Raw genomic sequence first — 26,694 nt, 5'->3', positions numbered from 1 at the left:
CAGGGGTCGGCAACCCGCGGCCCACACCGGCTAAATCTCCGGTTCATCAGTACCCGTGATTTATTCACAGGCACCTGGCCTGCAGACAAGCGGTTGTTGGTTTAAAAATGTCCTCTGCAAAAAGTGTCTGTGTTATATAATAAAAATGCAGCTATATACCTCATTAAGTGCGCTGCTCGGGGCTCAGGTGACTCGCCGCCTCCCCTCCTGACTGACATTATTCTTGGCCCCGCCCGCTGCAATTGCCAGATGAAAAAAAGAAAAAGGCGGTGGGTCACGTGAGCGCAGAGCGGAGCACCTAATGAGGTATATTGGTGCATTTTTTTTTATATAAAGAAGGTACATTTGCAGATTACATTTTTAAACAGAGTGAATAATAGGAATGCAGTCCACAGCCACCTCTGTATACCCCCCTGCCCACAGCCACATCTGTACCTCCCTCTGTACAAAGCCCTCTCTGTAACCCCCCCCCCATACACAGCCACCTCTGTAACCCCCCCCCCATACACAGCCACCTCTGTATCCCTCCCCCCATACACAGCCACCTCTGTACCCCTCCCCGTACACAGCCACCTCTGTACCCCTCCCCGTACACAGCCACCTCTGTACCCCTCCCCGTACACAGCCACCTCTGTACCCCTCCCCGTACACAGCCACCTCTGTACCCCTCACCGTACACAGCCACCTCTGTACCCCACAGTACACATCCACCTCTGTACCCCCCCAGTACACACCCACCTCTGTACCCCCCCAGTACACACCCACCTCTGTACCCCCCCAGTACACACCCACCTCTGTACCCCCCCAGTACACACCCACCTCTGTACCCCCCCAGTACACACCCACCTCTGTACCCCCCCAGTACACACCCACCTCTGTACCCCCCCAGTACACACCCACCTCTGTACCCCCCCAGTACACACCCACCTCTGTACCCCCCCAGTACACACCCACCTCTGTACCCTCCGGTCCTCAGACAGCTCTGTCTCTGTACCCCTCCGTCCACAGCCACCTCTGTACCCCCCCGTCCACAGCCACCTCTGTCTCTGTACCCCCCCGTCCACAGCCACCTCTGTACCCCCCCGTCCACAGCCACCTCTGTCTCTGTACCCCCCCCGTCCACAGCCACCTCTGTACCCCCCCCGTCCACAGCCACCTCTGTACCCCCCCCTGTCCACAGCCACCTCTGTATCCCCCCCCTGTCCACAGCCACCTCTGTATCCCCCCCCTGTCCACAGACACCTCTGTATCCCCCCCCTGTCCACAGACACCTCTGTATCCCCCCCCTGTCCACAGACACCTCTGTATCCCCCCCCTGTCCACAGACACCTCTGTATCCCCCCCCCTGTCCACAGACACCTCTGTATCCCCCCCCTGTCCACAGACACCTCTGTATCCCCCCCCTGTCCACAGACACCTCTGTATCCCCCCCCTGTCCACAGACACCTCTGTATCCCCCCCCTGTCCACAGACACCTCTGTATCCCCCCCCTGTCCACAGACACCTCTGTATCCCCCCCCTGTCCACAGACACCTCTGTATCCCCCCCCTGTCCACAGACACCTCTGTATCCCCCCCTGTCCACAGACACCTCTGTATCCCCCCCCTGTCCACAGACACCTCTGTATCCCCCCCCTGTCCACAGACACCTCTGTATCCCCCCCCCATACACATCCACCACTGTAACCCCCACACCCCTGTCCACAGCCACCACAGCCATATTTTTTTTAGACAGGCTAGATCAGCATTTCTCAAACTGGTCTTGCAGCGCACCAAAAAGTTCTAAAATTTTGCACGGCACACCTGAAAAAGGATTAAACAATTTTTGTGGTGAAGAACTTCCTTCTTTGTACATATATATTTAATTTTAAATTTAATGTGAAGGATTTTTTTGAGAATCACTGGGCTAAATGTAATTGAAATATTTACAATGGCCTGTGCCCAGGATAACAGTTCTAGAAGCACAGGGACAGAAAGGATGTGCTAATGTTTTTAATAGTGTAGTTTTTCATTTATTTAAAATTTCGGACTGATACCAACCACTTCCCTTTTACCAGCACACAGCAGCCTCTGCAAGCAAGAGCAGAATGTGTTCATCTGAGGGGTTAACTATGCGCTACTTATGCCTTGACCCACATCAAGAGCCAGATCTTCCACAAGGTCACCTAGGCAGGGGCTTAGGGCCTGATGGAGGTCTATGCTCTTGTCCTAAAAGGGAGATAGTAAAATTGGTCCAAGTTTTGCACCTGCCTGTCACTTCACAAGGGAGGAATTGCTTGTTGGAAGATAAGGTGGGGTCATGCAAGTACAGTCAATACAAATGAGGTGGCTTCCTGTTGCCTATTGCAGTCCTTATCAAATGTCAAATCAAAGGAATGACAAGGGCCCTTATCTGCTTAAAATCTATCTTTGCCCACATGAATTAATGCATTCAGCAGAATTCGAATGAACTGTATTGCTTAACATCTGTCAAATGACAAAGCAAGTAGTCATTTTAGAGCAAGAGGCATACATCTTGATTAAACACACATTATATAGAAAACACAAAACAAAATAATGCTAGTGCCATTAAACTGGGACTGGACTTCCTTTAAAAGGCCAATCTAACATGTAAGGGAGAAGTGATTTCACCATTGAATCAATAAAATAAATAAACAATCCAAGTTTAAGAGCTTCTTTCCCAAAGGCCCACTTTGTTCATACCGCCAGGTCAGCAGGAAAATATCAGCATAGTAGGCCCTACTCAGTTATGGAAAGCTGGGTGATTAACTGTTCAATGTATGTTAAATATGACATCAGCCTTAGCTGCTCCATAAAAAAGAAGGTACTTCCTACAATAAAAGTGACAGCTCCATAATGTGCAACTTCAAACACGCAACCAATATCTCCTCCCTGTTAGTCAAGGTGAAACAGTAAAATTACAGCCAGACAACAACCTGAGGCAGAAGCCAGTTATTCTACATTTAGTTCCATGATATAATTTATACCACTGATCAATTCCTAAATGTAAAGATCCATAAATCTTTTTTCCCTGAATGAATAAATAAAACACATAGCCGTTACCCATTCACGTTTTGTGTGTTATGTAGTCTTTTAGGGCAATGAAACCTAGTAGGGTGGTCATATGTCTGCTTTTACAGTGTTGTGCCCCACCCCAACTGTGTCACTGCAACTTAAAACCCCATCACTCCTTTTCTGGGGCCAAAAATGCAGTTGATGGCAGTGTGCTATGGGGGATGTTTAGCTCAGTGGTTTTGTCATCTTTGTAGTGAGTCCCTGCAAGTCAGAACTTGTGGTTAAGGTCTTGCTGGCCCACTTTTATTGAAAGGAAAAGTAAAGTCCTTACATCAGGTTGCCCATGCAGTGGATTGTCATCAACACAATAAAAAATACTAGGCCACCTGGTTCACTCTTCAGAAGCTCTACTGCTCCGCTCACTGGTCCCTCAGACCGTATGCCCAGTTCTCCTGGCTCCGTCAGCCTACAGTTACAGCATCTAGATGCATGGGCCCACCCTGGCATCTCAGTTCTGCTGGAGGGATGTGTTGAAAAACTTCTCAAACAGTGGGCAGCAGCCTGTCAGTTGCAGATCATTGTATCCTGACAGCAGAGGGTGCCCCTATTAGAATACAATGTCCCAGGAGGGGAGAAATTCCTCAATCTACCTCACTTGTGTGAATGGAGAAATCTGTTCTATTTTTTTCTTCAGCATGCGGTTTGTTTTTTGTATTCAAACACAGTCATAGACGGTGCAATTTTCTTTTCTGCAACTGGAAGGGGGTGGGAAGCCTTCCCGGCCAGGACAACACACAGTGCTTATTGCCAATAAATCGCATGAAAAACCCAACATGCTGGTTGGGTACAATCAGCCTGCCCATATATGGTTCGAATCTCAGCCGGTCCCTGCTGAACTGGCTAAGATTCTAACAGTCTTTGGCCAGCTTAAGGGGCGCAGTGGTGAGAGGTGTATGCATGAACTCTCTTATGTGCAGGGTTTGCTGGCTGCATTACAAAGTTAGAGATAACTCAGTGGCAAAGCCAAGAACAAACTAATAGAGTAAATAGAGTTAGGAATGGGGAAATGAGAAGTGGAGGGCGCGAAGAACAGTTTGAAATGTTCAACGAGAAGCGTAGGAGGTTAAGAGGAGAGTTTGGCATGTTAACATTGAAAAGCAGAAAAAAAAAAATAAAAATATCACAGGAAGAAACTGGCTCAGCAACTCAAGCATACACGCAAGCTCAATTTTGTTGTATAGGAACATAAAGTTTATAAGTCCTTGCAACAATTACTCTATTGAAACTGGCAAGCTAACACTGCTGCAAAGTTACAATGGTAGGCAGTAACTAACTGCATAACCAAGGTCCAATTATTTACTTTTCTATGGAGTAAAGAAAATAAACTGTTGTTCACTGTGTGCGCATGCAATGTGCCAGACTATTAAGAGTAGGCTTAAAAGGAAAGATTTGTCCACTTATGGCCACCCTTATAGAGTAACACAAATACAGGTACTAAATCCCTAATCAAAAGGTGCAGTTAACATTTTGGCTGACAGGTATATATCCCTTTGGCAGCTATTCACCTGTCCTTTTCAACAGGATTCCAAGACTATCCACATCCCTCTTCCCACTTATCTATTAAGGTCACTCAGTATTGACTCTGCACTGGCTCACCGACATGCATCTGTCATGTAGATATCCTTTTATACAATGCTCAGTACTTTTCTTTAGATAGACTACCCCACACATTGCTCATCACTTATTGTCATTATCTCAGAAAAGACTACAATGCTTTCTTGTTATTTTTTTCTTAGTAATTATTACCAGCTTCCATGTGGTGAATGAAGAAAGAAAACCGATTATATTTTCCCCAAAATGTATTTGGTCCCTCAAATAAGCACTGAAAGAAAAAAGTTAAGGTGTAAATTAGACAATGAAAAGTAAATCATTAACTAGCATTAAAGTGTTTGTAAATTAAAAAACGAACAAACATACTATACTTACCTGCTCCAATGGCTTTGCACATAGCAGCCCCAAACCACCTCTTTTTGGGTCCCCCTCCAGTGATCTTGGCTCCTCCTTTTCTATGTGTGTTCCTATAGCAAACTGCTTGCTATGCGGGCACATCTGCGGGCTTGATCATGAGCCAGGGCTGTGTGCGTCTATTGACATATACAGCGTAGCTCAGCCACAACCCCCGCTCTCTGCTCACAAGACTCTATTGGCTGACAGCAGCAGGAGCCAATGGCTCCCACTGCTGCCTCTGTGAACAGACAGGAGAGAGCTGCTGTAGACGGGCACAAGACTAGATCGAGATAAAACTCAGGTAAGTATACAGGGGTGAGGGGGCGATACAAACACTGGAACATTTTTTACCTTAAAAGGGGATGTAAAGGCAGAAGCTTTTTTGATCTTAATGCATTCTATGCATTAAGATAAAAAGCCTTCCCTGTGCAGCAGCCCCCCTAATACTTAACTGAGGTCCCTCTCTGTCCACGATTGTCTCAGCCGTCTGAGATTCTCCTTCCTGATCAGCTAAGACACAGCAGCGGCGCCATAGGCTCCCGCTGCTGTCAAAGTCAGCTAGCCAATCAGGGGAGAGAGGGGTCGGGACCCCATGTCTGAATGGAAAAAGTGGAGCTGTGACTCAGCTCGGGTGCCCCCATAGCAATCTGCTTGCTGTGGGGACACTGAACAGGAGGGAGGGGCCAGGAGCACATAAGAGGGAACCGAGAAGAGGAGGATCCGGGCTGCTCTGTGCAAATCCACTGCAACAGAGCAGGTAAGTATAATATGTTTGTTATTTTTTATAGGAAAAAAAACAATACTTTACAATCACTTTAATGCAGAGAATGTATGAAAGCTAAAAAAAAAAAAAAAAAAAAAAAAAATGTCCAGGCTATAGAATCACTTTAATATCAAAGTCGGCAGCACCTGCCATTTTCCTTCTATCAAGTTTTTATACATTCTTTAGTAACATTTTAGCAAAATATCACACTGTATACTATTTATGTTTCAATAAATACAACTGTTACATTGCAAGCAGAATGTATAATAATAATTTACCATAATTAAGATGAGTAGTAAAATCTGTTTAACAAAGGCATTAAAAAAAAAAGAAAAAAAAAAAAAAGGGGGGGGGGGGATGGAGGGGGGAAGAATATTCAGATAAGACTTTTTTTTTCCTCCAATGTCAAGAGTTTACGGAAATTACTGCATTTCCAAAAAACAGAAGAAAACTAAACCCATACACTGAGGAAACAGTTGTAATAGTGTACTTGTCACTCATGCAGAGGTAGGTGGAAATATCAATCTTGAGCATATTCCAAGTTGTGGGGCCGCAGATCTCTGGGTTAACCAGTGAATTCATGGCGCGTTTGATGTGGCCATTAGGAAGCTGAACTTACAGCCCACATAAAAAGAAAAGATTACATTTAATAATCACCAGAGTGTGGTAATTATGAATGTAGGACTTCAGGTTTTGAGAGGAATGGATTAGAGAAAAGGATCAATGAGGTAGGTGAAAAAAAAGGGAGGGATATAGGGGTGGTGGGGAGTTGTACTATAGCTTATATGAAAGAACAATGATTTACCAATGGAGGATGAATGAAAGGTCTGTCTCTTCCATTCATAGTGTTTTCTGTTAATGAACACGATAGTATGGCTTCTATGAATGAAGAATGGGTAGAAAGGCCGGGCATAGCCAGCATGCTTGATGAGTGCCTGTGACAGGTCCATTCATATATTCTCTCTCTCTTTGTATTTTGCGATAGACAATTTATGACCTAGCTATCCTGTCAACCTTTTTAGGGGTAAGCTTTATCCCGATCTTTCATTTCTCCATGTATGGGGGGGAGATTCTAAGGTTCTCAAACTTTACAAGCTTTAGGCTCATACTTTGGGGCTCTAAAAAGGGGGCACTTGTCGAGTGTCCCTGGTGCCCATCAAGTGACCCCTAAAAGCTGAGCTTGAAAGATTTGTACGGATACAAATTGCAGAGTGCAAAATAAATTTGCCATCTGCATTGTGCCAGTGGGCTGTGTCTGCCCATAGGAAAACAATGGTTCTTTCAGCAGGAGAGAATTTGGAGCACCAGGGTGCCTGTAATTACCCAGGAAGTGGATGCTCTGGTACATCCTGATCTCCAATATAATAGCTCTTACTAGAAATTTGGGATGCATTACTGCAACAGACATCTTTTTCTAGAAGCAAATCTTAAAATTTCCTGTTTGTGCAGCCACATCTACCTCTCAACATGACACTAATACATAAAGAATTTGGCTTCTATGAGGTCTAGTCTAGTGTAACCTAATTCCTTGCTGCAGACAGGCTTGCTTGTGCTGATCTTGTTGAAAATTATAGATCACATTCTCAGCATCTACCGTCAAGCAACGTTTCTAAAAGAATTTAGCTGTATGCAAGAGTGCCATGTGTAAAAAGATGTACATGTCTTAAAAAAAAAAAAAAATATATGGATATGGAAGAAACATAAAAAGTTATATAGTAGTAAGTAGGGGTGCAACGGATCAAAAAACTCACGGTTCGGATCGTTCCTCGGATCAGGAGTCACGGTTCGGATCATTTTCGGATCAACAAAAAAAAAAATCTCCCCCACTGTAATATGCACAATCTCCCTATTGGCAGTGTATTGCAGGGTATTGGCAGTATATTGGCAGGGTATTGGCGGGTATATTGGCAGGGTATTGGCGGGTATATTGGCAGGGTATTAGCAGGTATTGGCAGGGTATGGAAGAGTATTGTCAGGGCATTGCAGAGTATTGGCAGGGCATTGCAGAGTATTGGCAGGGTATTGCAGAGTATTGGCTCGGCATTGCAGAGTATTGGCAGGGCATTGCAGAGTATTGGCAGGGCATTGCAGAGTATTGGCACTGCTGCCATCCGATCTCTCCCCTCCACTGTACAGATCAGTACACAGAGGGGAGAGAGGAACGCCGGTTTGTTACAAGTGATCGCTCCGTTGAATGACGTGCTAAACGGCCGCCGGGTGTACCAAGATGGGCGCTGCTCCGGAGCTAGGCCAAAGCCGCGGCCTTTCCTATGGCCGAGGCCACAGAGCGCTCCGCGGATCGCGGGTGTCCCGTACGGATCAACCTCTGCGGATTGGATCACGGATCGATGACGATCCGTTGCACCCCTAGTAGTAAGGGCCTATTCAGACCAGTGCAAATGAAGGGCTGCCCGAATGTAATATGTCACATTGGATCGGTTAGGTTTAAAATGGACTTTAAAAAGTGTCACTAAACCCACAATATATATATATATATATATATATATATATATATATATATATATATATATATATATATATATATATATATATATATATATATATATATATATATATATAAAAAAACAAAAAAAAAAAACAAAACACACAACACTATCAATAAATTCTGTATTACACACCGTTCATACTCAGTCGCTATAAGATTCGTTTTCTATATTTTGCAAAAAACCTGGTTAATCCTGCTGCTCTCTCACTCTACCTTCTGTTCATGTCCCAAACTCCGCTAAGGATTTTACAGCTGTGGTGGCAACTCTATACATCAGGGATCCTCAAAATACGGCCCTCCAGCTGTTGCAGAACTACACATCCCATGAGGCATTGTAAAACTCTGACATTCACAGACATGACTAGGCATGATGGGAATTGTAGTTCCTGAACACCTGGAGGGCCGCAGTTTGAAGACCCCTGCTATACATGCTCAGTTTTCAGTGAGTTTCTATGCTAAGCATTTCCTTCCTACTACCACATCTGAGCAGCCTATGTGACTATAAAGTCACACATATGGGCGTATACACAGTGGTAAATGACAACCCACTCCCTCCTCCTCCATGCCCACTAACCAGTTAAACACAATGGGGGTGGGATATTACATGTAGATTAATGGTGGCTTCACCTCCCTCTTATTCGAAGACATAGGCTCGAGGGGCGTGACACACCCTTTGAAAGTCAGAAATCTGCCCACACCATGTTATTTCCACAAGACATACAGTATCTCACAAAAGTGAGTACACCCTCACATTTTTGTAAACATTTTATTATCTCTTTTCATGTGACAATACTGAAGAAATTACACTTCTTTGCTACAATGTAAAGTAGTGCGTGTACATCTTATATAACAGTGTAAATTTGCTGTCCCCTCAAAATAACTCAACACACAGCCATTAATGTCTAAACCGCTGGCAACAAAAGTGAGTACACCCCTAAGTGAAAATGTCCAAATTGGGCCCAAAGTGTCAATATTTTACCCCTTCCTCCCGCCACCTGCTGGTGACATTTCCTCTTCCAGTTCAAGCTGGACAGCATGGAGCTGACTACTTCCTGGTTTTCCTGAATGTACAGCTATTCAGCACATCATCACACCAGAACCTTTCCGAGCTACCCGGATCATGCGAAGAGCCTGTGGGACGCAGTAGAACTGCCAGGACTACATATTTATGACGAGCATGACTCCCACTTATATCTTGTAAGTGTTTTTAATCTTGTGCAATAAAGGATACGGTTTTAATACCACACTTAGAGAAGCGCCTCCCCCGTTTCTTTTATACGTTTTGCAGAGTTGCTGGACACACTCTGAGGATGGCTGCCTATTCTTAAATCACCTCCTTACCGTGGTTCAACTTTGTTTTTACATAAAGACTGAGTAATCAAATGTACATTATTAAAAAACTAAGAGCATTGCCGTCTGGAGCACCAGATACCTAATTTACCTTCAATATTTTGTGTGACCACCATTATTTTCCAGCAACTGCTTTAACCCTTTTGGGCATGGAGTTCACCAGAGCTTCACATGTTGCCACTGGAGTCCTTTTCCACTCCTCCATGACGACATCACTGAGATGGTGGATGTTAGAGACCTTGCGCTCTTCCACCTTCCATTTGAGGATGCCCCTCAGATGCTCAATAGGGTTTAGGTCTGGAGACATGCTTGACCAATCCATCACCTTTACCCTCAGCTTCTTTAGCAAGGCAGCGGAGGTGTGTTTGAAGTTGTTATGTTAGAATACTGCCCTGCGGCCCAGTCTCCGAAGGGAGGGGATCATGCTCTGCTTCAGTAGTCATAGTACATGTTGGCATTCATGGTTCCCTCAATTAACTGTAGCTCCCCAGTGCCAGCAGCTCTCATGCAGCCCCAGACCATGACACTCCAACCACCAAGCTTGACTGTAGGCAACACACACTTATCTTTGTACTACTCACCTGGTTGCCTCCATACGCTTGCAACCATCTGAACAAAATAAGTTTATCTTGGTCTTATCAGAACACAGGACATGGTTCCAGTAAACCATTTCCTTAGTCTGTTTGTCTTCAGCAAACTGTTTGCCGGCTTTCCTGTGCATCATCTTTAGAAAAGGTTCCTTCTGGGATGACAGCCATGCAGACCAATTAGATGCAGCGTGAGGGGTGTACTCACTTTTGTGAGATACTGTATATCTGCCTGACAATTTACAACAGTTGATTGAGATTTATTATGACTCTATTCCAAAAGGGTTTTTTTTTTTTTTACATGTGATTAGGTTTCCATGCAGACAGACTGGGAAGGAGCTGGGTCATGTCTGTATAGTCGATTTAGGAAATTTTTTGTTTTTTTAATTTAAAAATAATTACAGTACCATCATCCACATACAGAAATAGAAGGAACAATGTAAAATTAAACAGTGAGTGTTCAGCATCACTTTACATGTGTCACATACTTCCCAGCAATAACCACAGCATTTGAAGTTCTATCCAGCAGTGCAAGCTGTCAATATAAGATTGAGAATATTGTCCAGAACAAAAACTTCCTGTGGTAATTTTAAAATTAGGCCCGTCATTGGGGGACATTTAAATATGAAGACTGCTAGCAGTGGCAGCTTATCTTAGCTCATTTTGGAATGTGTGATCTTTAAAAAGGGATAATTCTTACAAGTGCCCATCCACTGATCCACCCTCCTAGAGAATCCCTCAGAACCTGCACTTGAAACAAGGGTGGGGACAGAGCTAAAGTACAGGCAATAATCCACTACTACCCCGTCACCACCACCCACCAAGTTCATGTGTCACAGACATCACAAGTGCAGGTAGAGTGAAAAAACAGCCTTTTCAGTATACACAAACATACTTGTCATTTTACTAGATAGGTGTGATCAAGAAACATTTTAGAAGAAAAGCATATTTTAAAATTGTGAACAATCAGAAACCATATTTAGATACTGGATACAAGTTGTACATACAATGTATTCATGGTCTTTATTAGGGATGAGCCGAACACCCCCCTGTTCGGTTCGCACCAGAACATGCGAACAGGAAAAAAGTTCGTTCGAACATGCGAACACCGTTAAAGTCTATGGGACACGAACATGAATAATCAAAAGTGCTAATTTTAAAGGCTTATATGAAAGTTATTGTCATAAAAAGTGTTTGGGGACCTGGGTCCTGCCCCAGGGAACATGGATCAATGCAAAAAAAAGTTTTAAAAACGGCCGTTTTTTCAGGAGCAGTGATTTTAATAATGCTTAAAGTCAAACAATAAAAGTGTAATATCCCTTTAAATTTCGTACCTGGGGGGTGTCTATAGTATGCCTGTAAAGGGGCGCATGTTTCCTGTGTTTAGAACAGTCTGACAGCAAAATGACATTTTGAAGGAAAAAACTCATTTAAAACTACTCGCGGCTATTGCATTGCCGACAATACACATAGAAGTTCATTGATAAAAACGGCATGGGAATTCCCCAAAGGGGAACCCCGAACCAAAATTAAAAAAAAAAAAAATGACGTGGGGTTCCCCCTAAATTCCATACCAGACCCTTCAGGTCTGGTATGGATTTTAAGGGGAACCCCGCGCCAAAAAAAAAAAAAAAAAAAAACGGCGTGGGGTCCCCCCAAAAATCCATACCAGACCCTTATCCGAGCACGCAACCTGTCAGGCCGCAGGAAAAGAGGGGGGGACGAGAGTGCGGCCCCCCCTCCCTCCTGAACCGTACCAGGCCACATGCCCTCAACATTGGGAGGGTGCTTTGGGGTAGCCCCCCAAAACACCTTGTCCCCATGTTGATGAGGACAAGGGCCTCATCCCCACAACCCTGGCCGGTGGTTGTGGGGGTCTGCGGGCGGGGGGCTTATCGGAATCTGGAAGCCCCCTTTAACAAGGTGACCCCCAGATCCCGGCCCCCCCCCTGTGTGAAATGGTAAGGGGGTACATAAGTACCCCTACCATTTCACGAAGAAAGTGTCAAAAATGTTAAAAATGACAAGAGACAGTTTTTGACAATTCCTTTATTTAAATGCTTCTTCTTTCTTCTATCTTCCTTCATCTTCTGGTTCTTCTGGTTCTTCTGGCTCTTCTGGTTCTTCCTCCGGCGTTCTCGTCCAGCATCTCCTCCGCGGCGTCTTCTGTCTTCTTCTCCTCGGGCCGCTCCGCACCCATGGCATGGGGGGGAGGCTCCCGCTCTTCTCTTCTTCTCTTCTTCTCTTCTTCTCCGGGCCGCTCCGCAATCCATGCTGGCATGGAGGGAGGCTCCCGCTGTGTGACGGCGCTCCTCGTCTGACAGTTCTTAAATAACGGGGGGGGCACCCGGTGACCCCGCCCCCCTCTGACGCACGGTGACTTGACGGGACTTCCCTGTGACGTCACGGGGAATGCCACAGGGAAGTCCCGTCAAGTCACCGTGTGGCCCCGCCCCCCCCCCGTTATTTAAGAACTGTCAGACGAGGAGCGCCGTCACACAGCGGGAGCCTCCCTCCATGCCAGCATGGATTGCGGAGCGGCCCGGAGAAGAAAAGAAGAAAAGAAGAAGAGAAGAAGAGAAGAAAAGAAGAAGAGAAGAGCGGGAGCCTCCCCCCCATGCCATGGGTGCGGAGCGGCCCGAGGAGAAGAAGACAGAAGACGCCGCGGAGGAGATGCTGGACGAGAACGCCGGAGGAAGAACCAGAAGAGCCAGAAGAACCAGAAGAACCAGAAGATGAAGGAAGATAGAAGAAAGAAGAAGCATTTAAATAAAGGAATTGTCAAAAACTGTCTCTTGTCATTTTTAACATTTTTGACACTTTCTTCGTGAAATGGTAGGGGTACTTATGTACCCCCTTACCATTTCACACAGGGGGGGGGCCGGGATCTGGGGGTCACCTTGTTAAAGGGGGCTTCCAGATTCCGATAAGCCCTCCGCCCGCAGACCCCCACAACCACCGGCCAGGGTTGTGGGGATGAGGCCCTTGTCCTCATCAACATGGGGACAAGGTGTTTTGGGGGGCTACCCCAAAGCACCCTCCCAATGTTGAGGGCATGTGGCCTGGTACGGTTCAGGAGGGAGGGGGGGCCGCACTCTCGTCCCCCCCTCTTTTCCTGCGGCCTGACAGGTTGCGTGCTCGGATAAGGGTCTGGTATGGATTTTTGGGGGGACCCCACGCCGTTTTTTTTTTTTTTTTTTGGCGCGGGGTTCCCCTTAAAATCCATACCAGACCTGAAGGGTCTGGTATGGAATTTAGGGGGAACCCCACGTCATTTTTTTTTTTAAATTTTGGCCGGGGTTCCCCTTAATATCCATACCAGACCTGAAGGGCCTGGTATGGAATTTAGGGGGACTCCCACGTCATTTTTTTTTTTTAATTTTGGTTCGGGGTTCCCCTTTGGGGAATTCCCATGCCGTTTTTATCAATGAACTTCTATGTGTATTGTCGGCAATGCAATAGCCGCGAGTAGTTTTAAATGAGTTTTTTCCTTCAAAATGTCATTTTGCTGTCAGACTGTTCTAAACACAGGAAACATGCGCCCCTTTACAGGCACACTATAGACACCCCCCAGGTACGAAATTTAAAGGGATATTACACTTTTATTGATTGACTTTAAGCATTATTAAAATCACTGCTCCTGAAAAAACGGCCGTTTTTAAAACTTTTTTTTGCATTGATCCATGTCCCCTGGGGCAGGACCCAGGTCCCCAAACACTTTTTATGACAATAACTTGCATATTAGCCTTTAAAATTAGCACTTTTGATTTCTCCCATAGACTTTTAAAGGGTGTTCCGCGGCATTCGAATTTGCCGCGAACACCCCAAATTGTTCGCTGTTCGGTGAACTTGCGAACAGCCAATGTTCGAGTCAAACATGAGTTCGACTCGAACTCGAAGCTCATCCCTAGTCTTTATTATATCATGAATTTTATTTTGTTGCTTTGTTTTCTTAGATAAATGTTAGCAAAAAGGTAGAACGCTATTTTTTGCAGAAATTGTAAGTAGTGTCATCTATGTCGTCCAGCGTTGATGCTTTATTATTACACCACATTAAGAGTTTGTATCCACATAGCTGAAGGACCAGTGAGAATGCATCCCTGCCATGCTGAGAATAGCCTGTACTCACTTTAATGTTAGAAGTGTGTTCTAAGGAGGGTTCTCACAGAAGGTGGTGCCTAGCACTACGCCAATAATGCCTATTGGTAGATAAAGTAATTAGCAAATGGAAGCATAGAAATCTCCCAAGATTCATTCATACTCACTGAAGAACAGCAGAGAGACCAGATTGTACAATGTTGTAAAAACAGGACGTATGCGTCTTAAAAGTTAACCAGGAGTTTTATTCGGCCTGAGAAGACCCATAAAAAGGAAAGCGGAAAATTACTTTTTTTTTAGTAAAGATATAGGGGATTTTTTTTATGAATGTGTTGTTTGCTATTGGCTTATCAGAGTTGGATTTTTCATGTTTGCTCATAGAAATTTTAATTAAAAGCAAATTTAACCAGAGTTTAGGTGAGCTTTCAGGTTCAATGCCTATGGGCAGATCCAGGAACATTTGGACAGCAGTGAGCTTCACTTTTAAAACAAGTGAAGCACTTGGGCCCCTTTCACATGGGCTGTCCGATCAGGTATGCCCATCAGTTTTTCAGGCAGACCTGATCGGACCCTCCAGTTTCTTCCATGGGAGCGGCAAATGTCAGCGGATACATGTCCGTTGACACCCACCGCCATCCAATCTGATCCTATCCGCCAAAAACAGACAAGATGGTGGTCCTATTCTCCATCCGTCGAGCGGATCAGATTGGATAGCATCTGATGGAAACAGACAGGCGGTATGATAAAACGTTATATACGATATTCAAATTCCTTCCGCTGCCCAGCTGTGTTTTCAGGGAGCAGAGTATTTTGGAGTTAAATAACTCTTCAATGTTTTTTTATTTTTTATATCTTTGATTATTTCAATATTCATCTACCAACGCATACATTCAATCTCTATTCAAGCTCACACAGGAGCTTCTACATATTCTTTATTGTATCCACATTTACACTCTTCAATGTTAGTGGCTTGGAAGTGGCTCTCACCTGCCCCTCCACCAGTGGACGATTGGATTAAGGTTAAAAGCGGAGTACCACCCATAATTTAATCTTTGTCTCAATGGGTATAAGTCCTGCAAGTTGAATAACATTTGGATAATTTTGTTTTTTTTCTTTGTGTAACCTGTTGCTAGGGTGTCTTCTTACGCCTTCGGGGCGGTGGCGACGTACATCATTTCCTGCGGGGCCTCTGCTACTGGGAGATGTGGGTCATGGTTTCCAGGAGTCAGTGGGCCACCCGTTGTGATAGCAACCCGAGACAATACCCACGCAAGATTGGGAGGTGCATGCTGGGTAGCCAGCAGCACCATATCCCGGAAAAAAACATTAGTGTGCTTCACTTGCCCACAATCAAGATGGAACCAGGCAGCACAGAGAAGACAAAGGTTAAAAAAAAAAAAAAACATGTACAATGGCGGATTTAATAAGAACATCCATTAGAGCACAGGTGTCAAACACAAAGCCCCCGGGCTGAATCCGGCCCTGCCAGGCCTTGCTAAGTAGCCCACACAGTGTCCTCCAGCCGACACCTGTTTGTTTCTCTCACTGCCAAGTCTCCCAAGAGTAAACATCATCCCCCTCAGTCCCGCGAGCGGCGCCGGCTTGTGACAGCACATGCGCTGGCCGTCGGTCTCCAAGAGGACAAGAATAAACAACTCCCGCTCTCTCCTCCTCAGTCCCTTCAGCGGCGCCGGCTTTTTTGTGAGCTGAACACATGCGCGGTCGGCCCCGCATAGCTGTTAGGAAACTCCACCAGTGACAGCTATGCCGGGCCAGCCGGCTATGTGTTTGTTTGTTTTTCTCCCATCCAGCTGAGGGCAGGCTTTTTGAGGACATGATGAAGAGATGCAGAGCTGTGCTGACGTTTTTTTTTTTTTTTTTTGCATCATTAATTTTTATTGATTTTACAAAGGGAAAGTACAACAAATTGAACTCAAAATACAGTGTTGGTCCCAAATATCCATCTGTGACAATTCTTGAATGCAGGTAAGGAATCTATTACATTTACTATCAGTGAGGGCTCCACAATCATCATCACTTAGTTACACTTAGGAAGGACTTGCGTTTGTCTGTCCAAATTGTCCAAGACTTAGAGACGGTAGCACATTTTAATGCGTTTATAGCTAGCAGGCGTTCAAAAGCAAAATTGCAATTCACTTTGTGCTGACGATTTTGAAGTGATGGTGAAATAAGACGTATAGTGCCAGAACCCAGGAGAAGGGGCGGAAATGAGACATTGCACACTGTGCATACTCCTGAACCCGGCACTCTGTACGTAATGCGCTTCTGAATCCGACACTTTGTACGTAGCGCGCCCCTGAACCCGGCACTCTGTACGTAGCGCACCCCTGAACCCGGCACTCTGTACGTAGCGCACCCCTAGAGTGGATATATAGTCCTACAGATGCAACAGGCCCTTTGAGGGCAACCATACTGCTAATGCGGCCCCCAATGAATTTGAGTTTGACACCCCTGCATTAGAGACTTTGATAAAAACCAAGATCAAAAAAGGGGATGCCCTAGTAAATTTGAAAAAATATGCTTTGCATAACTAAAAGCGCCTAAAGCGACCCTACTGGAAGGTATCCGAGATACATGAATATACATTACCATATAGTAACCCAATTCCTATGTTATTTTTGAGCAAGGATTATTTAAGCCCAAAAACATATATAAGGCTCATTCTGCCGTACAGGAATATAACTCCCAGAGGTTTGGATTAGTGTCCCCCCCCTATATGAATACTGTGCAAATCTTTTGGGTTGCTGCTTGTTTTTTTTTGTTTTGTTTTTTTTTTATAATTATGGTTTGTTGAATGTCTTTGAAATTTGTAATTTTTCCTTTTTTTGTGGTTTGTGTGGTTATGTATCTTTGTATAAAAAGGGGGAAAAAAAATTGAAAAAAATGTACAACCCTCTACGGGAAATATAAAATTGTAGAAGTTAAAGCAAAAAAACTGAACTCTTACATGTGAAATTTGGGTTGAACGAATATTATCTAATAATATCTAAATACAAGAGCAAGTGTATTTTTACTTGAATCTTGGCATACTTCTTTCAGATCTATATAGTTATCAAGCATGAAACAACTCCTGCACTTTGCCTTTGTGCAACAATTTCCTAAAATAAAGAGCAGTCACTGCAGCGCTCTCTCCTTTTGCAATGTGACTAGTCCTATATCCAACTCTATAGTTCTGCTCTCTGCAACGCAGTGATGATGTCACTGCTATCTTTACAAAATATGAGCATTTACAAAAGGAATTTGATGCACACAGAAGTTTTATATCCTCTGTGGCTATTAAAAATTTAAATTCAATTAAGTTTTTGTGACCAGGGTTCAGCTCTAAATACAAAACTCGTTATCGGTCTTAACAACAGAGTAGCCAATGCCAGATACTTTATTGCATAGAGTGCATTAAGGTCAAAAGCGTTTAGACTTTAGAACCACTTTAATGTCAACTGATATCTCTGACAATTTTGTTAAAGACAAATCTTAGGGAATTGAAATGGTTTAGGCTCCAATCACACCATGGCATTCCGGATTGCAGGTGTAATCGCCACGATTCTGCCCGATTCTGATTTGCTGCAAAATGCGGGATGAGCAGGCGATCCGTTACTTTTAATGGCACCCAAATCGCGGTGCGATTTTACTGCGATTGTCACCTGACGTTATAAGTAAAGTCGCGCAAACAGAATTGCGGGACGCCTGCCGCCCCAAAAGAAGTTCCGGAATGCTAGGCCATGGCCTACCCACTGCCGGGACGAGAGTGTCACATTTTTAAAACCATCAGTTATTTTTTCAGTGTGACAGTTTCCTCCCTGCCGAGCCACAGCTGGACAGCTACTGCTGTCACAGTCTCAGCAGCGCAATGCTGTTTGTTTACACTCTGTTGGCTAACCTGGAAGACAGCACCTACCTCACAGGCGCTATGGCAGCCTCACAGTGCAAGAGGAGCTGCAGCTGAATGAAATAGTTGCTCCTTCTCAAAGTAGCAACTGGCACAGAAGCAGAACGGGAGCAGCAGCAGGCTGGGAACTGCTTCACCTCTGTGTGTGACCTTTATAGACTACCTACCTGCTAAAGTCACCCATATTGGGCTGGGGGAACGGTGTGCTCAGAGCAGAGAAAGACAAGCAGAAGAGATTAAAAGGCAGCACCCAAGGCCATTCAGGAGATGGAGCCTTCATGTATATAGGGGCAAAGAGGCCCAGAGGCACTGGGGATCCCAAACAGCGCCATTCAGGAGAGGGATGACAGCAGGCCATATGGACCATGCTTTCATAAGTATAGGGGTGGACAGGCCCAGCGGGAGGCAGCAGGGATCTCATGCAGGGCCCAGGCCCAATCAGAAGAGGGTAAGTAGACCAGGGGAATGCTTTCATTTGTATAGGGACAGAGAGGATGCATGGATCTCAGGCAGGGCCCATGCCTATTGGAGAAAGGGAGGACAGCAGGTTAAGTGGACCAGGGAGATGCATTCATATCCAAAGGGGAAGAGATGTCCAGCGGAAGGCGGCAGGGAACTCATGCAGGGTCCAGACCAATACAAGAGAGGAAGGACAGAAGGGTGAGTGGACCGCGAAAATGGTTTCACATTTCTAAAAGAGACAGACAGGCCCAGTGGGGGGTAGAAGAGATCTCATGCAGGGCGTAGGCTCAGTCAGGAGAGGGAGGGCAGTGAAGTGAAAAACCACTGTCATAGGGTTTATTCAATTGAAAACTCAAATTTCTTATTACACCCTTCTTAAACACATATTCTGCATTCCCAGACTTTTATTCTGTGAGTAAAATTTTTGGGGGGCATGGAAGCTATTGGAAAATTTGCCAGACCGTGGTTTCCGAAAAAAAAAAAAAAAAGGTTGAGAACCACTGTTCTAAATAAAAAGAATAGCAGTTTCATTTTGAAAATTAAGAAAATACAGATGTGTGAAACAAACCCCAATATAAAGCTAATCCCTATATAAACATTAATTCATTTTCAAGAATCCAAACATATAATTAAGATACTAGAAAGAAAATAATCCGCATAAGTGCATATAATAAAAACTATGTATACATTCAGTAGCCAAGGAATTTAACAGAGAAGGTTTTATACAACAGACTTTGGCCCTATAAATCTTTCAGTGATCTGAGGCATGCTCGCAAGGCTCACCATTAATACAGAGCTCTTAGGGGCATAATAAAAGGCACATTATTGCAGAGCATGGAATTCCTAATCAGTTCATCAGAATGCAGGAGCTTTGCCGTACCACATGGACACTTGTTGAGCAGACGTGCCAAGCCAGGGCGGGTATGAAATCTGAGGTCTGGCTATAAAACTGTGGTTTATTTTACACAGGACAAAGCTGCACTGCGGTGAACAAGAAAGAAAGATTGTGGGTGTGTGCTATATACATATTTCGCAGGCTCCTAGTTTGGCTTATTATAAATGTAACCACATGTGTTGCAAAGGAAATAAGATACCATAATGGGCATAGCTAGCTGCCTGCCAAAGTCTCTTGTGAGCCAAATTATGCAGACACAGACAAGTATATATACTCTGGGCATGAGTGTTCTAAATAGAATATAATAAAAAAAATATTATATTATAGTATATCACACACACACACAAACACACATACGGCTGTGCTCATAAGTTTACATACCCTGGCAAAATGTATGATTTCTTGGCCATGTTTCAGAGAATATGAATGATAACACGAAAACTTTTCTTTCACTCATTGTAATGCCCCGTACACACGGTCGGACATTGATCGGACATTCCGACAACAAAATCCTAGGATTTTTTCCGACGGATGTTGGCTCAAACTTGTCTTGCATACACACGGTCACACAAAGTTGTCGGAAAATCCGATCATTCTGAATGCGGTGACGTAAAACACGTACGTCGGGACTATAAACGGGGCAGTAGCCAATAGCTTTCATCTCTTTATTTATTCTGAGCATGCGTGGCACTTTGTGCGTCGGATTTGTGTACGCACGATCGGAAATTCCGACAACGGATTTTGTTGTCGGAAAATTTTATAACCTGCTGTCAAACTTTGTGTGTCGGAAAATCCGATGGAAAATGTGTGATGGAGCCTACACACGGTCGGAATTTCTGACAACAAGGTCCTATCACACATTTTCCGTCGGAAAATCCGACCGTGTGTACGGGGCATTAGTGTTTGGCTGAAGCCATTTATTATCAATCAACTGTGTTTACTCTTTTTAAATCATAATGGCAACAGAAACTACCCAAATGACCCTGATCAAAAGTTTACATACCCCAGTTCCTTATACCGTGTATTGCCCCCTGTAACATCAATGACAGCTTGAAGTCTTTTGTGGTATTTGTGGATGAGGCTCTTTATCTTCTCAGGTGGTAAAGCTGCCCATTCCTCTTAGCAAAAAGCCTCCTCCAGTTCCTGTAAATTCTTGGGCTGTCTTGCATGAACTGCACGTTTGAGATCTCCCCAGAGTGGCTCAATGATATTGAGGTCAGGAGACTGAGATGGAAACTCCAGAACCTTCATTTTATTCTGCTGTAGCCAATGATAGGTCGACTTGGCTTTGTGTTCTGGATCATTTTCATGTTGGAATGTCCAAGTACATCCCATGCACAGCTTCCTGGCTGATGAATACAAATGTTCCACCAATATTTTTTGATAACATACTGGAATGTATCTTGCCAACAATTTTGACCAAATTTCCTGTGCCTTTGTAGCTCATACATCCCAAAAACATCAGCGATCCACCTCCGTACCCTTCATCATAGGCCTTGTTGACTCCTCTCCAAATGTAGCGTTTATGGTTGTGGCCAAAAAGTTCAATTTTGGTCTCATCGCTCCAAATGACTTTGTGACAGAAGGTTTGAGGCTTGCTTCTGTGCTGTTTTGCGTATTGTAAGCGGGATACTTTGTGGCATTTGCGTAGTAATGGCTTTCTTCTGGCAACTCGACCATGCAGCCAATCTTTCTTCAAGTGCCTCCTTATTGTGCATCTTGAAACAGCCACACCACATGTTTTCAGAGAGTCCTGTATTTCACCTGAAGTTATTTGTGGGTTTTTCTTTGCATCCTGAACAACTTTCCTGGCAGTTGTGGCTGAAATCCCAGTTGGTCTACCTGACCGTGATTTGGTTTCAACAGAACCCCTCATTTTCCACTTCTTGATTAGAGTTTGAAGTTTTTACATCCCTTTCCTGTTTTTTACAGTTCAACTACCTTTTCCCGCAGATCCTTTGACAAGTCTTTTGCTTTCCCCATGACTCCAGAAATGTCAGTGCAGCACTGGATAAAAGATGCAAGGGTCTGTCAGAAGTCCAGAAACTCATTGACCTTTTATACACAAACACTAATTACAAGCAAACAGATCACAGGTGAGGATGGTTACCTTTAATAGCCATTCAAACCCCTTTGTGTCAACTTGTGTGCATGTTATCAGGCCAAAATCACCAGGGTATGTGAACTTTTGATCAGGGTCATTTGGGTAGTTTCTGTTGCCATTATGATATAAAAAGAGTAAACACAGTTGATAATAAATGCCTTCAGCCAAACACTAACCATGAGTGAAAGAAATGTCTGTGTGTGTTTTATCATTCATATTCTCTGAAAAATGGCCAAGAAATCAAATTCTGCCAGGGTGTGTATATATTTATTAAAGGTTGATTGATTGATGACAGTTCAGTCTGCAAGATCCAATTTTTAGAGGTTTCCCATGTTCCCTGAACTTTCTCACTAGGAGGGTGAAGGAAACAAGGTCCTAAAACACTAATCTTGTTGTTGTGACTCTTTATAATTATTGTAAGCAATGCTTAATCAATGTAACAACTGTGATTTAATCTCTCTGTTGACGGCTGCTGTTAGAATACAATAGCCCAGCAGGGGGATTTGTCTATTTACGCTATATTAAAGTTTATGTAAACCCAATGTCATCCTTTCTAAACTACTGCCATAGGGGTTATCTATAAGGATATACATGCCTCCTGCATGTATCTTTACTTGTCAAATGTCTCCCCTCTGTCTGTTATGAGAGCCGAAAAACTGCATATTCTGTGGGTGGGTCTGTTGTCTGGAGCTCGGTGGGTGGAGTCGTGATGTCAGTAGTCTCCCCGCCCACTTCTACACTCCCCTTGTCAATATGCATTTTCTCTGTGTATTTCTTACACTGAACTTTTGCTATGATCTCTAACATCCAGTGAAAAGACAGGAAAGTAACCACATGACTTCAGTATGCCAAATCATGCTGAGGTGTGGAACAGCCAATCCTTGCAGAGCTGCTGAAGAAAGGAGTGGGGGAGGGAATTAAAAAATAATGCATGTCTCTTAGGCTGTCACTCACAGCAAGGGGGAGTATTTGACAAATTTTTCTCAGTTTGTCAAGATTTCTCTCACTGAACAATACAAGGGGATTGCTCAGAGATGGATTAACTCTGTGTGGCAAGACTGGCTCAAATGATAGGAAATCTTATACTTTACAGTATGATAAAAAAAAAAAAAAAAAAAAAAATGTTCGGGTTTACATCCACTTTAACAAATGGATGTAAGAATTAGTTAGGTTTGTTTGGGGCCCTATGCTGTTACAAATGTCTGAATTGATGAAGACCTGCATTCTGGCAATCGTCCCTGAACACATAGGGCCCTAAACACAAGTACAACTTTGACCGGCTGCAGGGCAACACAGCAGTTAGACAGTCCCGTGTGCTAGGGTCCTCAGACACCTGCTTAAGCAGGCTCACTTCATTAGCTGTGTCATCTTTCCTTCTCTCCTGTGCATTGCAGATCCAGGAAAAGGGAGATCACAAAAGTGCTGGGTAGCAGTTATGCACATGTATGTTGTATACAGTGCCTTGAAAAAGTATTCATACCCCTTGAAATTTTACATATTTTGTTACAACCAAAAAAAACTTAAAAGGTATTTTATTGGGATTTTATGTTATAGACCAACACAAAGTGGCACATAATTGTGAAGTGGAAGGAAAATGATAAAATGGTTTTCCTAATTAATATCTGAAAAGCATGACATACATTTGTTTTTCAGCCCCCTTTACTCTGATACCCCTAACTAAAATCTAGTGGAACCAATTGTCTTCAGAAGTCACCTAATTAGTAAATAGAGTCCACCTGTGTGTAATTTAATCTCAGTATAAATACAGCTGTTCTGTTAAGACCTCAGAGGTTTTTAGAGCAACTTAGTGAACTAACAGCATCATGAAGACCAAGAAACACACCAGACAGGTCATGGATAAAGTTGTGGAGAAGTTTAACCCAGGGTTAGGTTATAAAAAAAAAAATATATATATCTTAAGCTTTGAACATCTCACAGAGAACTGTTCAATCCATCAAACTGACAGGCCGGGCAAGGAGAGCATCAGAGAAGCAGCCAAGAGGCCCATGGTAACTATGGAGGAGCTGCAGGGATCCACAGCTCAGGTGGGAGAATCTGTCCACAGGACAACTATTAGTCATGTACTCCACAAATCTGGCCTTTATGGAAGAGTGGCAAGAAGAAAGACATTGTTCAAAGAAAGCCATAAGAAGTCCCGTTTGCAAGAAGCCCTGTGGGGGCCACAGAAAACATGTGGAAGAAGGTGCTCTGGTCAGATGAGACCACAATTGAACTTTTTGGCCTAAAAGCAAAACGCTATGTGTGGAGGAAAACTAATACTGCACATCACCCTGAACACACCATCCCTACCGCAAAACATGGTGGTGGCAGCATCATGTGGGGATGATTTCCTACAGCTGGGACAGGGAAGCTGATCAGAGTTGATGGGAAGATGGATGGAGCCAAAGACAGGGCAATCTTAGAAGAAAAACTGTTAAAGTCTGCAAAAGACTTGAGACTGGGGCGAAGGTTCGCCTTAAAGCAGGACAACGATCCTAAACATACAGCCAGAGCTACAATAGACTGGTTTAGATCAAAGCATATTCATGTGTTAGAATGGCCCAGTCAAAGTCCAGACCAAAATCCAATTGAGAATCTGTGGCAAGACTTGAAAATTGCTGTTCACAGATGCTCTCCATCCAATCTGACAGAGCTTGAGCTATTTTGCAAAGGAGAATGAGTAAAAATGTCACTCTAGATGTGCAAAGCTGATAGACATACCCAAAAAGATTTAGCTGTAATTGCAGCGAAACGTGGTTCTACAAAAGTATTGACTCAGGGGGGCTGAATAGAAATGCGCGCCACACTTTTCACATTTGTTTGTAAAAAAAAAAAAAAAAAAAAAAAAGTGAAAACCATTTATCATTTTCCTTCCACTTCACAATAATTTGCCACCTTGTGTTCGATCACATAAAATCCCAATAAAAAACATTTACGTTTTTGGTTACAACATGACAAAATGTGGAAAATTTCAAGGGGGGGGTATGAATACTTGTTCAAGGCACTGTACATACTGTATATTTAGCTGAAACTGAGCAAGACATCAGAGGAGTTTAAACATTTTGTTTAAAAAATTGTAATATGTTGGTTAAAAAGGAAAAAGTAGGGCCAAAGCTCTTTTGTCCCTGCTTTTCCTGTGGGTCACAGAAGTGCACTTAGTTGTCCTGTTGACCTGTATTCAGCCAACAGCAGGCTAGAGTTCACTGTTGGTTGGTTCACTCAGCCGCTCCAGACTCTGCAGGGATCCGGACTTTACTGTAAGGATACACCCAGAAGCCTGGGCGGCAGCTGCGAGCCTGTGCCAGCATCCCCCACATCCCGGCGCTTAAGTGAGCGCTGGGGGGAGAGCAGAGAGCCGATGACTGACAGTCACCAGCTCCCTGAAGACCGAGAACCAAGTGATCAGCTTTCTTTAACCGCGGTCTTAGAGGTAGTAGAGGACAGATGCAGCATCAGACCATTGTTGCAACCACCTGAGTATGACCGTTTATATTTTTTAAATCCCTCACTTCTTTTTTTTTAAGGCTACATTCGCTGTTGAGGGCTAGTGTCTTTGGTGGGTTTTTTATGCATTTTTAATCTTAAGCATTTATTTTTTTAGACCAATGTAAGTTACTAAGAGGATACAAAGAGGATACATTCACTAGGTGCAAAATCGTGCTTAAAAAGTTTTTCTTATTGGTAATATTATTAGGATTAAAAACACACAGTGCTCCATACAAGCTCTTGTACTTCATCTGAACATTGAGTGACAGCAAGTGAACAGATGTGAACAGGCTCAATAAAATAAAAAAGGGAAATCTGAGCATTGAGCACTGGAAGCGATTCTGGAAACAAGTTTCAAAATGCTCCGGTGTGAATGGGGGCTAAGAGTTGGTTAAAAGTGTACCTAAAGCCATTGTAGTTTTTTTTTTTTTTTTTTAGATGTTACCTTTACAGTTTTGAGGAACCAAACATGTGTCCTCTATTTGGTCTCAGGATGCCAGGAACATATATTATAACAATAGAACATTACAGCCAGTTACATCACTGGGGTGAGAACTTCCATCACTTATCGAGGCATAGACACAAGAGATGGAATGCACAAAAGTGAAAGGCAAGGAAAGTGTTGCGCATGGATACTTCCAAGTATATGATGAGAATGCAAAAGTGTGACACTTAGCATTGTGAAAGAACCTGCATGGCCTGTTATTGTATGTAGAAAAAGATATTTCCTGAAAACATCAGAGCCAAACCTAGATTTTCCTTGAGATTAGAGCTATTTAACAGCTGAAAAGACAGATGGTAAGCATATTCACCTATACAGAGACACCGGATGGGCATGTTCTTCATGCTCTTACTTAAAACAATGTAACACCATAGAGGTATGTACCAGGAAAAACATCTATATTTCAGATGCTTGTTATTTAAAAGAGTAATTGAGTGAGAGGGAGAGAGCGAGCCACACCTTTTGCATTCATAGAGCGCTGAAGATTTCAACTAAGATAGCTGCCACCAGCACAAGGGACACTTATTGAATGTAAATATCATCCCTTGTGCTGATTTTTCAAGAAAAAAATAAAAACAAAAAACAAAAAACACACACACACACACACACACACACACACACACCACAACTTACCAAACTTAGGACATGCAGCATTAATTCCAACATGGCAAATCATTGTAGTAAGTTACTGTGCATCATGCCGTGCTGCTATGCTTGGTCATGGTGATTGGTTAGGGGACATTCATAACGAACACAGAATATCTCAGAATAATTCTAATAGTATTATCCTCCTTTTTCTTGCCCCTGAGCTCACCGCTAGATTATTGGTAAGGTGATTCACCAAGTCCACTCTAAAAAAAAAAAAAAAAAAAAAAAAAGCATTTAATCGTGTTAAGGACACCACAAGACAGGATCTCATCTTTAAGTTCAAAGGCAAGAAAAAGGAGGATAATACTATTAGCATTATTCTGAGATATTCCAATGAATATCAAGTGAGGTAAATCCTCACAAAA

The 26,694-nt window shown here is 43.5% G+C and overlaps 1 protein-coding gene across 3 annotated transcripts in view; it reads right to left on the bottom strand.

Moving 5' to 3' along the window:
* The window catches only part of SHROOM1 (shroom family member 1), a 158,541-nt gene that overhangs the window by 115,399 nt on the left and 16,448 nt on the right, over window positions 1-26,694 (bottom strand). The window contains exon 2 of one of the 3 annotated variants that reach the window (XM_073620663.1): window positions 26,315-26,532. The exons of 1 other annotated variant lie outside the window; for it this stretch is intronic. The gene's annotated coding sequence lies outside the window, so the exon portion shown is untranslated. Of the gene's footprint in view, window positions 1-4,820; window positions 4,897-26,314; window positions 26,533-26,694 lie in introns of all 3 variants that reach the window. One more of the 3 variants, XM_073620664.1, reaches the window with a different exon arrangement.

This window comes from Aquarana catesbeiana, linkage group LG03 (assembly GCF_042186555.1).
Source record: "Aquarana catesbeiana isolate 2022-GZ linkage group LG03, ASM4218655v1, whole genome shotgun sequence".
Classification (NCBI taxonomy): Eukaryota; Metazoa; Chordata; class Amphibia; order Anura; family Ranidae; genus Aquarana; species Aquarana catesbeiana.
This window is presented reverse-complemented; position numbering and strand designations above follow the sequence as displayed.